Raw genomic sequence first — 13,665 nt, 5'->3', positions numbered from 1 at the left:
TACACAAACATTTTGATAGATTGAGAAACTATATAAATATCCTACTCGAATTAAACGAAGGAATCATTGACAAAATGAATTAAACATGGCAGTGAATCAATGTCACATTTTACCAGGAAATATTTCTGGTTAACTTCTAAACATAAAATAAAACAAAGTCATTTTACAGCTGGTATACCCAGGTATCCCAGCAAAGAAAAAAAAAAAAGTCATTTTACAGCTGGTATACCCAGGTATCCCAGCAAAAATAAAAAAGGCATTTTACAACTGGTATACCCAGATATCCCAGCAAAAAAAAAAAAAAAAAAAAGTCATTTTACAGCTGGTATACCCAGGTATCCCAGCAAAAAAAAAAAAAAGTCATTTTACAGCTGGTATACCCAGGTATCCCAGCAAAAAAAAAGGCATTTTACAGCTGGTATACCACAGGTATCCCAGCAATAAAGCTTAAAATTTTACAAACCACACTGAACTTTCAAACAACGGCACCAACAATAATTTCTTAGTTTTCAGGGTAAATTTCATGGCAATTTTTACGAAAATCCTTAGTCCTGCGTTGATTCGAGAAGCGTGATTTTCGCATGTATTTCAACCAAATTCAACGGTTTTCTATGCAGTCAGAATAAGTTTCCCCAAATCATCAATGTTTAAAATTTTGAAAAGTTCTATTCGTCCTCAACTTGCAGCATAAATATGGTTCATTAAGAGAACTTACCCATAGTTAATCTTATTTTCTTTTGAGGCAACTAATTAGCATATGTAAACACAGGCCTCATATTTTCCCTTGCCAAAAATGCGTTCCTTTCTCAATAAGCTTGAAATCCAGTCCAATGAACGTAAAAGAGTGATACATTAAGAGGAACGTTTAAAAATTGTCATAGATGGTTTATTTTTTACGCGAGCTCTGTTTAAAGTTTGTCCATCTCAGTCCTCTTAAGCGTCTCTTGCTTGGGCTTTGGTCGAACCTCTTCTGTGGCCGTTTTCTCAGAAATAAGAATAATATTTTCGAAAACCAACTACCCAGGGATTCATATCTAATAATGGTCTATCTAACTTTAAAAGAAGAGCGAATTTGATTTTTTGACCCTTGCCACCATTTGTTCGATTCTTGTGGACATTGACTCTTAAAATACACACATTTTAAATTACTGATGTAGAATCTGTTGTCGATTGAACGAATTTATGCCTTTCGTTTTTACTTTCAAAAAGTTCCTATTTGAGACGAGTATTTGTGAGATCCTTTCTTCAAGAATAGGCACTTTGTAAAGTAAAAATCTTGGAAATGATTAGCAAATGTTTGGTACCAAAATGAAGCTCGAATCCTCAGCTCTAGTTTGACATCGTTTGCAATAGGATACCTATTAAAGCACTGGAATACCGTAGCAAAACGTTTTGTTTCTCTAAGTCTGGGCATGGGAAAGCTTGGGCTTCCTGTGGGTTTTATTTTATACATGATATCCGCTGACCTGTCGAGCGGCGCATGACCGAAATAGTTGGCGATGTTTGGGTATTTGTATAAATGTGTACTACAACCTCCCTGCAATAAAGTATATATATACACTCGATTGTAGAAACGTTGTAGTATACATTCATACATTTATACAAATACCTAATGAGATGCATATTGCAATTTTACTTTTTTAACCCTCAAAACCAATTCATTTATAATCTGTAGGATATAATACACGAGAATAAAATATTTTGACGTTCACTGAATGAAACAAATAATAAATAAAGCGAGTTTTCTTTTTTGCATATCATTACATATACTGAATAAATTAGGTATTTATATAAATATTGACAGATTGCAGAAATGTTGTAGTATACATTTATACATATATCTAATTTATTCAGTATATTTAATGAAATGCAAAACAGAAAAATCGCTTTTTGTTTTTGTTTTTTAGATGTGTTTCGCATTGGAAAAGTTGTAAAGTTATTTAAAAAATAATAGACACCCTGACAGTTGTGCAGTCTATAAATGTTCCAATATTTGCTGCCTCGGCATCCCATAACATCTTACTTAAAACAATAGAATTCAAGATGGCCGCCGTATCAGTAAAAATGTATATTGACGCTATAGAGCATATGCATAAAATTGCATGAAATGATAAGAAGCTCGATGCTCGGATTTTAATGTAGAAACACAAGCTGTAATAAGACATGTTACTTTTTTTGACCACCTTCATATCATTGCCTCATGACCAGAAATTCCGAGTCACTATGGGAGGAGCTTAATACGTCATGAAGTTACGAACATCAATCACTATATTTTAATCCCTGTATTCTTATTGGCTCAATCACTTTGCTCGATTTGCATTGTTCGAAATGGCAAAGGGAAAAATAAGGGGAAAAAATTATTCTATAGCGTGCTAAACAGTTTATCAGCAGAAAATATATTGCTATTATTGAGGTATTATTTCTACGAAACAACAGTTTTATGACAATTTGATATCGTGTATTGCAAAATGACAAGCATAGGAGGAGTTTAAGATCTTGAGCATCGAGAAAAAACTACAAAACCTGTGAGTACCTATATATTTTCTACATTTATTCAGAAGCTTGAATTGTCTTTAAGGTCTAGAGAACCTACTGCGCAGGACCATTCCGAATTTCTGGCAATGTTTACACTAGTACTGAAGCTACAAATCCAACCTTACCTTCCACGCCATTAGACAGGAAAACCGAGGCCATGCACAATACCAATATATCAACAGAATTTTCTTGGCCATTCTTTAAGCTTCGTTACTGCAAAGCAAAGTCCTGAAAAAAAAATTTTTTTTTTTTTTTGCAGAACTTAATTAGTAAAACTAAAAAAGGTGATACGAACTAATGTCACTAATGTCGAACTAATGGTTTATCGCTCGCTTGTCAACGCGGTGGTCTAGATTCGAGCCCTGGCTCAGACTGGATCATGTGTGAGTTGAGTTTGTTTGATGTGTAATTTTCTCACTTGCCACGAGGGTTGCTCTCCGATTTTCCTTCCACCGTAAAGAATGAACATTTGAGTTTGAGATCAAGAGTTGTATGTTGCAAGTTGCAAGTATAGAATGTAGTGGTAGTGCGTGTTGAGCGGACCCACGGAAGAGCCCCGTACGGGGAGTGATGCATGGTTGAAAAATACAAGTTTTTTTTGAATTTTTACGCATGGTTGAACATTAACTAGTTTCTAATCATTTACTTTATCTTTGCCAAATCCGTCGAATCGAAAACAATCGTTTGAAAGCTGAAAAAGTGTAACTCTGGTATCTGCTACACCGAATTGAAATATAACGACCAATTCGAATAACTTTTTCTGGAATGACTAGCCTCTCATGTGTGAAAACGCTTTTGTGTACAGGAAAAAAAAAGCATGAGTAGTGACTAGCCACTAGCACTACTAGCAGCATAACCCAGTTCATACTTTAGGAATCGTTTTCAGTGCGAAAGCGATTTTATCCCGAATTTCTCGACTACTTTTGCTTAAACCTTATTTTGTTGTTAATTTAAAGAAAAAAGGATGAGAAATTCTTGATAAAATTGTATGAGCACTGAAAACTATTCTTAAACTATGAACTGGTTTATTAATCTATCAGAGAAAATGTTTATTGCAATAAAACGCACGTCGAAAATGTTCATTTGCTCGCTAACTATCGAATTAAAATTAGATTCAACGCGCAGAGTATTGAAAACAGATGCATTTTTGATAGGTGTTTCTGGACCTAAAAACATGAGAAGAATGAAGAAAGGTGCTACAAAAGTAGCTGGAAACATACCTTGATAGATGAGTTGTGCTTTTGTGCTTCCAGAAGAATTATGGTCTGATGTGCAATTATATTCGCTATTTATAGAGCCTGTGATTGACACATGCTAATAAAATAATAATGATAATTATCAAACAGACACAAACGGGGAACGCGGAAAGAAACCGACAATTTGTTTGCGCCCCCGAAATGCCGATGAATAAAGAAATATGGTCTTACATTTTACAGTTAATTTTTACATAAAATAATAACAATGCAAAAACCGGCATTATATTTAACGTTCTTTACAAAAAATAATTGAAATTACCGTAAAAATTTTAAAAAGCTGCCATTCGTCATAGAAAGAAGAACGATTCTCATTTCATATTTCAAATTCACGTGGACATTGTGAGTAAAGTTTGCTTGCAGGGCGCTAATTACCTAATTGGCGTCCTGTTTGCTCTGCTTACCGTAAATGATCTAATGAACGCCCCTCTCTAACAAACGCCCTATGTCTTATAAACGCCCCCCCCCCCCCCCCCAAGTGTCTTCGAATTGACCTTCGTATTCTATTCTGAGAAAACAGCAAAAGCGGAAATACAAATCTTTTATCGTTAACAGAATTGCTGACTATTCTAAATAAAGTAAGAATACTTTCAATGGGCAAAGATGTGTTTATTTGACGATTTTTTTCAAACATCAAAAACTCCTAGTTTCTAGTATTTTGAAATTAGTTCCCGGGTGCCGGGTGTCTAGACACTTCGGAAGAATTATCTTCACAGTGCCTGAAGTTCGAAGCCTGCTACTTGTTTTCCCTTTTTAAAAAAGTTTCCAAGTTCATCCTGTGAAAATGAGGTCCACTCGTTTGATTTTAAAGTAAACAGAAACGCTTTATGTACAATCGTCAACATATATAGATTTTTCAGAAGACTTGTAGGTTGAGCCGGATGCATCGAAAAAAGATCTTTACATTACAATACGAGAGTCAAATTTCAAGCTCTGGAGGACTTTTGACATTCTTCATAGAGACAGGTCAAAGTAACGGTGGTATTCAGCAACAAAAAAATATTATAAACTCGATCCAGCGAAGTTTCGTCAGAACAGTTGTAATAAGTGACTTCTTAAGAAATAATCAATTGGATGTAGACCGTAGAAAAATTGGCAAAGGACGAAAAAAGAACATTTCCAATAGAGTCTTGAAGGTACTTCGGCCAGTTTTGACATCCAAACAAGCCGTTCTGGATAAAAAGTAGATTGATCGCCGCGGGACATCACAAACAGCCGAAGCAAGCTATGTTCTCAATGTCAAAATCTGCGAAGGTATAAACACGATGGAAGTGTCGCTCAAGACAAATGACGCGAATTCGCTCCAAGAAATAATCAGTATTTTAAAGACTTGAGTGAAGACAAATTTTAAAATAGCATTTCTAAACGAATTTCTATAAAATATTCGCTTAGTTCACACTTAGGTTATTCTGAAAAACAAGATGAAAGTCTATGTTAGATGCAGAGGCTAAAACAACCACATGACCAGTGATATTGATTTCTTACTTAAAATTGGAATAGTTTCGATGGCGAGCGATCTGTGGTTATCAGCATGAAGCAAACGCTTCGTGACAACTATCTTCAGTCGGTAAACGTGAAAAATAATCAAATATAATGCAACATTTCGTAAAAACCTTGGTCAATCTGGGTCAAACTAAGTTCACTTAAAGCTACGATGACATACAAAGTAGGAAACACATAACATATGAGATTGACCCTCAAATAATTAAGTTATACATAGAGAAACATACACCAAACTATCAAAAATAAAAATCTCCCGAATGACAATAACATTGAAGAAAATGTAAAATTACACTCTAAACTCGTCTATTCAAGTCCAAAAATACACAAATGAGAAATTATTATCTCTAGAACTTACCTAGTAATGCAGCAAAGAAGAAACATCCCTCGTTACTAGAATAAAAGCTATTTTCGTGTTGCGTTTCAGTCCAGGAAGCAACTTGCCGCCATATTGAAAATATACAATCGCAAAGCACTATGGGATAGTATTCACTCCTCCTCTGGTTCACAGTGTAAATAAATGACAGGGCAGAAAAACGGGTTCTACCTTCGAATTTTATGCGTTAATAAGCTTTATATTTCATAAACAGGCTCTTTTGGGGATGATTAACAAAACACCAAAATTTGGGGGAAATTAAGGGATGCGTTTTTGAGATATAACGCCCTGAACGTTGAGACAGATGATATTTTGATCAGCGCAAAAACTAACATTTTTGTTAATACCTCGAAAGTAGAATTGCTCGAGGTTAGCAGAATTTTGTGAAAAGTTTAAAGCCAAGAGACACTAATGAAACACAACGTTTTTTAGCATGAATGAGAGATAAAGAAAAAAATTGCGAAAGTAGCAGCCTTGTCGTTTTTCTGCTCCTTCTAAATAAATAGTTTCATAGCGCTTGAAGGTCAAGATAGAGTAGTAACGGCAGACGGGCAAATTATCTCGTATATTCAGTTTTGAGCTCGCGATCGTAGGTCGAGTAATTCCAGAAATATAAAAGCACTCAGCCCGACTTTTGAATTGAAAACAGAGAAAGCGTTAGCAAATAGATCTTTCAATTTTACTCTATACTTAATTCAGTTGACTCCATTGAAATCGAAAACGTCGTTTAATCAGAGAATTTCCTTCCAAACTCAACAAAATATCAAAAAACTAAACAAAGTAGGCTTTAAAAGGATAATAAAAGGACGTTTACTCATCTTACCAGCTAAGTTGAGTATCTAAAAAATGGAATCGAGCGAAATACTAGAACCCTTCGAATGTCAACAAGCATAAGAAGGGCACAGGGAGCCCAACATGAAAAGCGCAACTAGTATCCACGAGTTCGCCAAACGGTGGTTTAATTTTCTAGTGTCGGCCCAATATTCATGTCACCTTGACGTATCCAAGGAAAAGCGAAAAGCTAGATGCCATTGACTTCAATTATTAATTAAAAAATATAATTAGTCATTACACAATTAAATCAATAATAAATATACAATCAAGTTTACAATCAAGTGCTTTTATCGATGAAACATAATATGATTCATATCTTATTCAACTGAGTTCTTCTTGAAATAAATATAAGAAATAATTTCATTCAAGAACCAATCTGAATTATATCTTATTCAACTGAGTTCTTCTTGATATAAATATAGGAAATAGTTTCATTCAAGAACCAATCTGAATTATATCTTATTCAACTGAGTTCTTCTTGAAGCTGTTGTGCCTATGTTTCTGCTAAAATTAGTTCGCACCTCAAGATCGATTGTTATCTATTTGATTGGTTGGTTGGCATACAATTACATCTCAGACACGTACGAATAAAAACAAACATGTTTTGATATGTTTCTTGTTTTTGCTTTACTCTTGTTAGTTTTGGAAAATGTATAAAAAGTAGAATTGCCACAACTAATCTATCACTGATTCATTTCATAGGGTTTGCATGCATTTTAAATATTAGTGGTCTTCTTCTTAGAGTTTGAGATATAATATGCAATTCTTTAATTAGTTTCTATAATTAAGGAAGGGTGGAAGGGCGTTCTGATCCTTGGCGCCATGGCTGGGATAGTAAAAGATAAACCTCATTTTACATTTCAAATTCAATATGGACTTGATGAATCCAGCTTACGAATAAAAATAAACATGTTTTGTCATGTTTCTTGGTTTTTTTTTACTCTTGTTAATCTTGGAAAATGTATGCACAGTCCAATAGATGTTTGAATTGTTTGTGAACTGTAGGGTTACATCTTGTTTCCCACATCTTGAGATGATGCAATCCTTTAATTAGTTTTTTTAGAAGAGAGGGTGCTAGGACGTTCAGATCCCTGGCTGGGATACATAGAAGACCATCCTCATTTTGCATTTAAAATTCAATATGGACTTTGTGAATCCAGCTTACCAGGAGTACAAGTACTATCAAAAATATGGAGTAATTTATTGTTCCTTGCAAGGTGGCATTACTTTGTGTTAAGTTTAATTGCATTACCGTTCAAGCCTCAATGTACGATCAATCGAACCCTCGAATAAAATTCCTTTAAAATATCATGAAATGTCTTTTTAAGCTTAAACCTAAAAATCTCGCAATGCATGGAAAGCAGATTCCTTAGCAATCTGTGTGGACAGAAAAACAACTGGGACCTATGTTTTGAAGAAATGACAAGAAACTAAGAGGCAGTCCGTGTAAGGTTAGGATAGAGCAAAGCTGTAAATGAGACAAAAATATAATCGCCCTACCTCAACCTTTGCCTGAAGAAAGCCTACTATTGGGCTAGTCACTGGTACAAATTATTTTTGGGAAAAAACTTTTTTCATTTTTTTGAGAAGCGAAAAACGAAGTTGGCCATTTGACAGGACACGATCGAGAGCGTGAAATTAGTTAATTTAAAAATTCGCTCAAACAGAAACCAAAAGGTCTTTCGTAATCAAACTTTGAACGATTATTTTTGTGCCCTAAAACTGTTAGTTGAGTATTAAATTATATAATTCAAATAAACTGATAGGGAGATAATCTTCTACGAACACGGCATGTTTTGACGTTTGCAACCATGATTAATTTTAAGTTGTTATTTTATTTCTTGCTCTATGACGTCACGTGCAAACGAAAAATAGAAGTGCAAAATAGCCGAAGTTCAAACAGCCCAAAACCAAGGTAGTAGATAGCTTGAGAACACTAAGAACATTCATTTTCCCAGAAAGGTCACCTATTCTATTAACTTTTTCCGATTGAAATACCGCGGGCACTTGCTTTGTGTTGCGAGAGAGCTTCTTTCTTACTTATTAACGGACCTATTTTAACGCTTTGTCGCATCGATCGTACACTGAGTACTTCATGTAAGAAATACAATATGATGATTTATGATTTATATAGCGCCCTTTAATTTCTATGTGGATATAATCAAATGGCGCTTTACATTGAGTTGTGAATGACGGATCGCTCTTAAGCAATTTACAAGCATGAGAGATGGTTAGTATGAAGTGTAGGCACTGAGGGTGGTCACTGCCAGGATTTCTTTACGTCCTCAGTGGACCTTTTACGTCCCTCCAATGTTGGAGAGACGGAACCACCATTTAAAGTGGTCATTTCAGCCTTTTGAAAGTCTAACCATTTGCAGATGCAATTACAAAGGCAGCACTTTCTCCTCAGTTATTTTAAGACCCTGAGTGTTGGTCCGGCCGGGATTCAAACCACGACCTCCCGCACGAAAGTCCGATGCTTATGAGCGAGCCGATTACAGATTAAATATACAAATGCTGTTCTTATGCAAAAACTACATTGAAATCAAGGTAGTTCTAAAGGTATAAAGCTCTGAATGTGGAAACTGCTATTGCAACATTCAGGCTTCAGCATTTGTTACGATACGTGTCTGAATTAAAACACAGACAAGTACGAATAAAAATAAACAAGTTTTGTCATGTTTCTTATTTTTACTTTTCTCTTGGTCAAAAATATACCAAAAAATATAGAAAATAAGCCTCATTTTGCATTTCAAATTCAATATGGACTTTGTGAATCCAGCTTACCAGGAGTACTATCAAAAATATGGAGTAATTTCATATTTATAATGATATTCATATTGATGATAATATTCTACAATTCTAGGAAGAATTCTACAAGAATTTTATGTTTGTATCAAGGGAAGGGTGCCCAAAAAGATGTTATTTTAAAATCCAGAATACACAAAAGTCCCCCTCCCCCTGCCCCACGCTAACCCAGCCAAACGTTATAAACGGTCTACTAGACACTACCATCATCGGCTTCATAGATGTTAGCTAGTGTAAAACTGGATTGAAAAGAGTAAATCAGATTTGCTTTTGCTGTTCGATTTTGTAATTACTTATGGATTTTTTCCCAAAATAATTTGTACAACTGTACTAGCCCAATATTAGGCTTTCTTCATTCAAAGTTTGAGGCAAAGCGATTTTTGGGTCATTTCCAGCTTTCCTCGATCCTTGCACGCACAGCCTCTCAGTTTCTTGCCATTTCTTCAAGACATAGACCCATGTTGATTTTTTCTGTCCACACAGATTGTTAAAATAATCTTTCCAATCATTACGAGTTTTAGGTTTGAGCTTCAAAAGACATTTCATGATTTTCTAAAGCAATTTCATTCGAGGGGTCGGACTGATCGTACATTGAGGCTTAAACAATAATCCAATAAAATGGAACACAAAAGTAATGCCGCAGTGCAAGCAACAAAACGCTCGTTCGTTTTTTAAAAACGCGTGACACAGATTAATGAAACGCATGATAAGTTTTATTTTAAACACGTTTTCTACCAGTGACAGTGGGCTTCCTGTAAAAGATTGTAGCAAGCTGGATTCACAAAGTCTATATTGAATTTGAAATGCAAAATGAAGATGGTCTTCTATATATCCCAGCCATACCACCAGGGATCTGAATGCCCTTCCACCCTCTCTTATAGAAACTAATTAAAGAATTGTATCATCTCAAACTCTAAGAAGAAGACCACTAATATTTGAAATACATGCAAAGGCCTATGAAATGTCATCCAAGATTCAGAGAGAAACAAGATGTAACCCCACTGTTCACAAATAATTCAAACATCTATTGGACTGTGCATACATTTTACAAAACTACCAAGAAAAAAAAACAAGAAACATATCAAAACATGTTTGTTTTTATTCGTACGTGTCTGAGTTTTAATTGTATGCCAACCAACTAATCAAATAGATAACAATCAATCTTGAGGTGCGAACTAATTTTAGCAGAAATATAGGCACAACAGCTTCAAGAAGAACTCAGTTGAATAAGATATTAAATATATTTAGGCACTGCCTAAAAGCGGAGCTCCCGATACACAAGTCACAGGGAGCCCAATTTGAATGAATGTGGAAGATAAAATTAAAATCGGAAAATTATTCAATATTAAGATAATGTCTCCCATAATAAAAAAAATGCACTGAAAACGAATTAAAACGCACTACATCGTTTTCTTTGCGCGAGAATACTCTCCCGATCCCACTTATATGAATTTTGTACACAACTCACCACCAACCCCCCAGGGGCTAGTTTTTCTCTTGGAAGATTCTCCGACAAAGTTTTCCATGGCCGACATTTTTTAAGCTTTGAATTCCTGGTTAATTTTACTTATAAAACGAAAGATAACTACAAATAATCCAATACAATATCAGGTTTAGTGAAATTTACCTCGGATGTCTTTCATTGAAATCGAAATTTTGGAGATTTCCGAACTTTTATGGACAAATCAAGACTATGAAACAGACTTGAAAACTGGTAAAAAAAAAAAAAAAAGGTGAGCAAAATACATAAGCTCAAATTATCCACATCAAAAGTTTTATGTTTTTACAAGAACCGTATTTTTATTCATAAAAGTCTTAACTATTTTTCGAGAAGCTTGAAAACATAATCTTACTAGATTTTGAAAATTCAATTCTACCAGTTTTCATCTTGTTAACAACAAAAGTTTTTGAAAAACTAATGAGTTTACATTCATTTATATTTGACAAGAACAACTGAGGCAAAATAGAAAATAACGCAAAATGCGATGCAAATACAAAATAAAATTTTCTTTGTCAGTAAATTGGCATTTGGAAATGTTTTTAAATATTTTCTTAGCTTTTGAAAGTGAAAGAGGTACCGCTCTTTATACAATAACATATCTCACAACAACACAAATATAAGCTCAAGTTGAATATTTGGTGTAATTTTAAAACTCATTCAATATTTAGATAAATTTTCTGTAGAAAGATATAAAATTATTGAATGAAATTCAAAATGAAAGTACTCTTACCATAATAGCAAAACAGGTACACTTTTTTCGCACGTTTATCATTCTAGTTCGTTACTCGTTTGCCGGTAATTTTAGGAATATTATTTAGCTTTAAACTTTGTCAAAAATCTCTTGGATTTGTTTAATTGTGGAATTCAAAAAGTGCTTTTTCAAATGATTATTTTATATCATGTATGGACTACGAATACTCTTACCATAAGAACAAAACAAGTACTTTTTTCGCTCAGTTCGTCATGCTAGTTTGTTGCTCGTTTTCCGGTAATGTTGTAGCTATGTTTCTACACTAAATAAAACAAAATAGAAAATGTCCTAACTTCTATCTTCACACTGTGGCGAATCCTTTTTTTCCATGATTTCTTCAATAATTTTTTGTTTCGTTTTTACAATATCTAAAAAAAAATCTCGTTTAAAAAAGTCGTCATTTTCCAAGTGACGTGTGATTTGCAAGCTCGACCAATCAGAAACGCGATGTACACCTGTCGGGCGACACTTTTAGCGTTACGCACAGGGTTCCCATGCGATGACCACGAAAACTGAGTTGCATAGTTTACCATATTCTATACCTATGGTGCTCCGCTATAATTCAGATTGGTTCTTGAATGAAATTATTTCTTATGTTTCATCGATGAAAGTATATTTACTATTGATTTAATCGTATAATATGTAATTATATTTTTCATTTATTAATTAAAGTCAATCCCACCCTTTTCGTTCTTCCTTGGTTACGACAAGGTAACATGAATATTGGGCCGACACTAGAAAAAATCGCTTGCGCATGCGTACATCTAAACACGTTTTCTAAATATTTTGAAGAGTTTGAGATAGAATAAAATGTTTGTTTTTTCCGAGTATACAAAAACATTCGCGAGTATACTTTTGTCAGAATAAGATACTGTATTACCAAGCACAGTATGATAGAATTAGCGTTAAATTTCAAGCATGGACACTAAGTTTGCATAATTTCATACGAATTAATCGCATGCACAGACGTTTTTCACTCGTGTCTATTGGGCTATCATTACAAAATAAAGAGCATTAGATCGATCTGTGTGGGTATTTACAGAGAAAAGCTGCGTCATATTCTCGAAACGAACGTCTAGGGTGGATCAATTCATGTAGTCAGTATATAAGTACGCAAGCAAACATTACTCACAAAGCCTACATGAATTTAAAATGTAAAATGAGAATCGTTCTTCTTTCTATGACAGTTTGCCCTCCATGGATCAGAACGCCCTTAGGACGTAGACCAAGAGGGGGAAAGTGGCGCCTTCGTGGTAACTAAATGGCGGCTTATTTTTACAGTAATTTCAATTATTTTTTTGTAAATATATTTAACGTTCTTTACAAAAAATAATTGAAATTAAAGTAAAATTTCTAAGAATGTTTTATTTGAATATGTGATGAGTATGATGCCGGTTTAGGTATTAGTTTTATATTTTTATGTAAAACTAACTGTAAAATAAAAATTTTCGGATTTTTTTCCGCGGCCCGCCGTTTGTGTCTGTTTGATAATTATCATTATTGCTTTATTAGCATGTGTCAATCACAGGCTCTATAAATAGCGAATCTAATTGCACATCAGACCATAATTCTTCTGGAAGCAAAAAAGCACAACTCATCTATCAAGGTGTGTTTACAGCTACTTTTGTAACACCTTTCTTCGTTCTTCTCATGTTTTTAGGTCCAGAACAACGTCCTATCAAAAATGCATCTGTTTTCAATACTCTGCGCGTTGAATCCAGTTGTAGTTGAATTGTTAGCGAGCAAATGAACATTTTCGTCGTGCGTTTTATTGCAATAAACATTTTCTCTGATAGATTAATAAACCAGTTCACAGTTTAAGAATAGTTTTCAGTGCTCATAGGATTTTATCAAGAATTTCTCTCCTTTCTTTTGCTTAATTAACAACAAAATAAGGTTTAAACAAAAGTAGTGGATAAATTCGGGATAAAATCGCTTGCGCACTGCAAAAGATTCTTAAAGTATGAACTGGGTTATGCTACTAGTAGTGCTAGTGGCTAGTAGTGCTAGTGGCTAGTGCAACTATATATCTTCTTTATTTGTGAATCAATGATTTTAAAACCTGTTTTTCAAAGCTTTACTAGGTAGTTGATAGTTATTCCGGATA

At 34.3% G+C, this 13,665-nt stretch overlaps 1 long non-coding RNA gene across 1 annotated transcript; it reads right to left on the bottom strand.

Moving 5' to 3' along the window:
* Positions 1 to 2,693: 2,693 nt before the first annotated feature.
* LOC148904831 (uncharacterized) lies at positions 2,694 to 5,743 on the bottom strand. The gene is made up of 3 exons (XR_016118919.1): positions 5,647 to 5,743; positions 3,756 to 3,849; positions 2,694 to 2,763 (listed from the first exon to the last, which is right to left on the bottom strand). It is a non-coding gene; the product is annotated as an uncharacterized LOC148904831 (long non-coding RNA).
* Positions 5,744 to 13,665: the final 7,922 nt, after the last annotated feature.

This window comes from Actinia tenebrosa, unplaced genomic scaffold (assembly GCF_029948245.1).
Source record: "Actinia tenebrosa isolate PJP-AT-01 unplaced genomic scaffold, QUT_ActTen_1.0 PGA_scaffold9__36_contigs__length_13948895, whole genome shotgun sequence".
In the NCBI taxonomy this organism is placed as follows: Eukaryota; Metazoa; Cnidaria; class Anthozoa; order Actiniaria; family Actiniidae; genus Actinia; species Actinia tenebrosa.
This window is presented reverse-complemented; position numbering and strand designations above follow the sequence as displayed.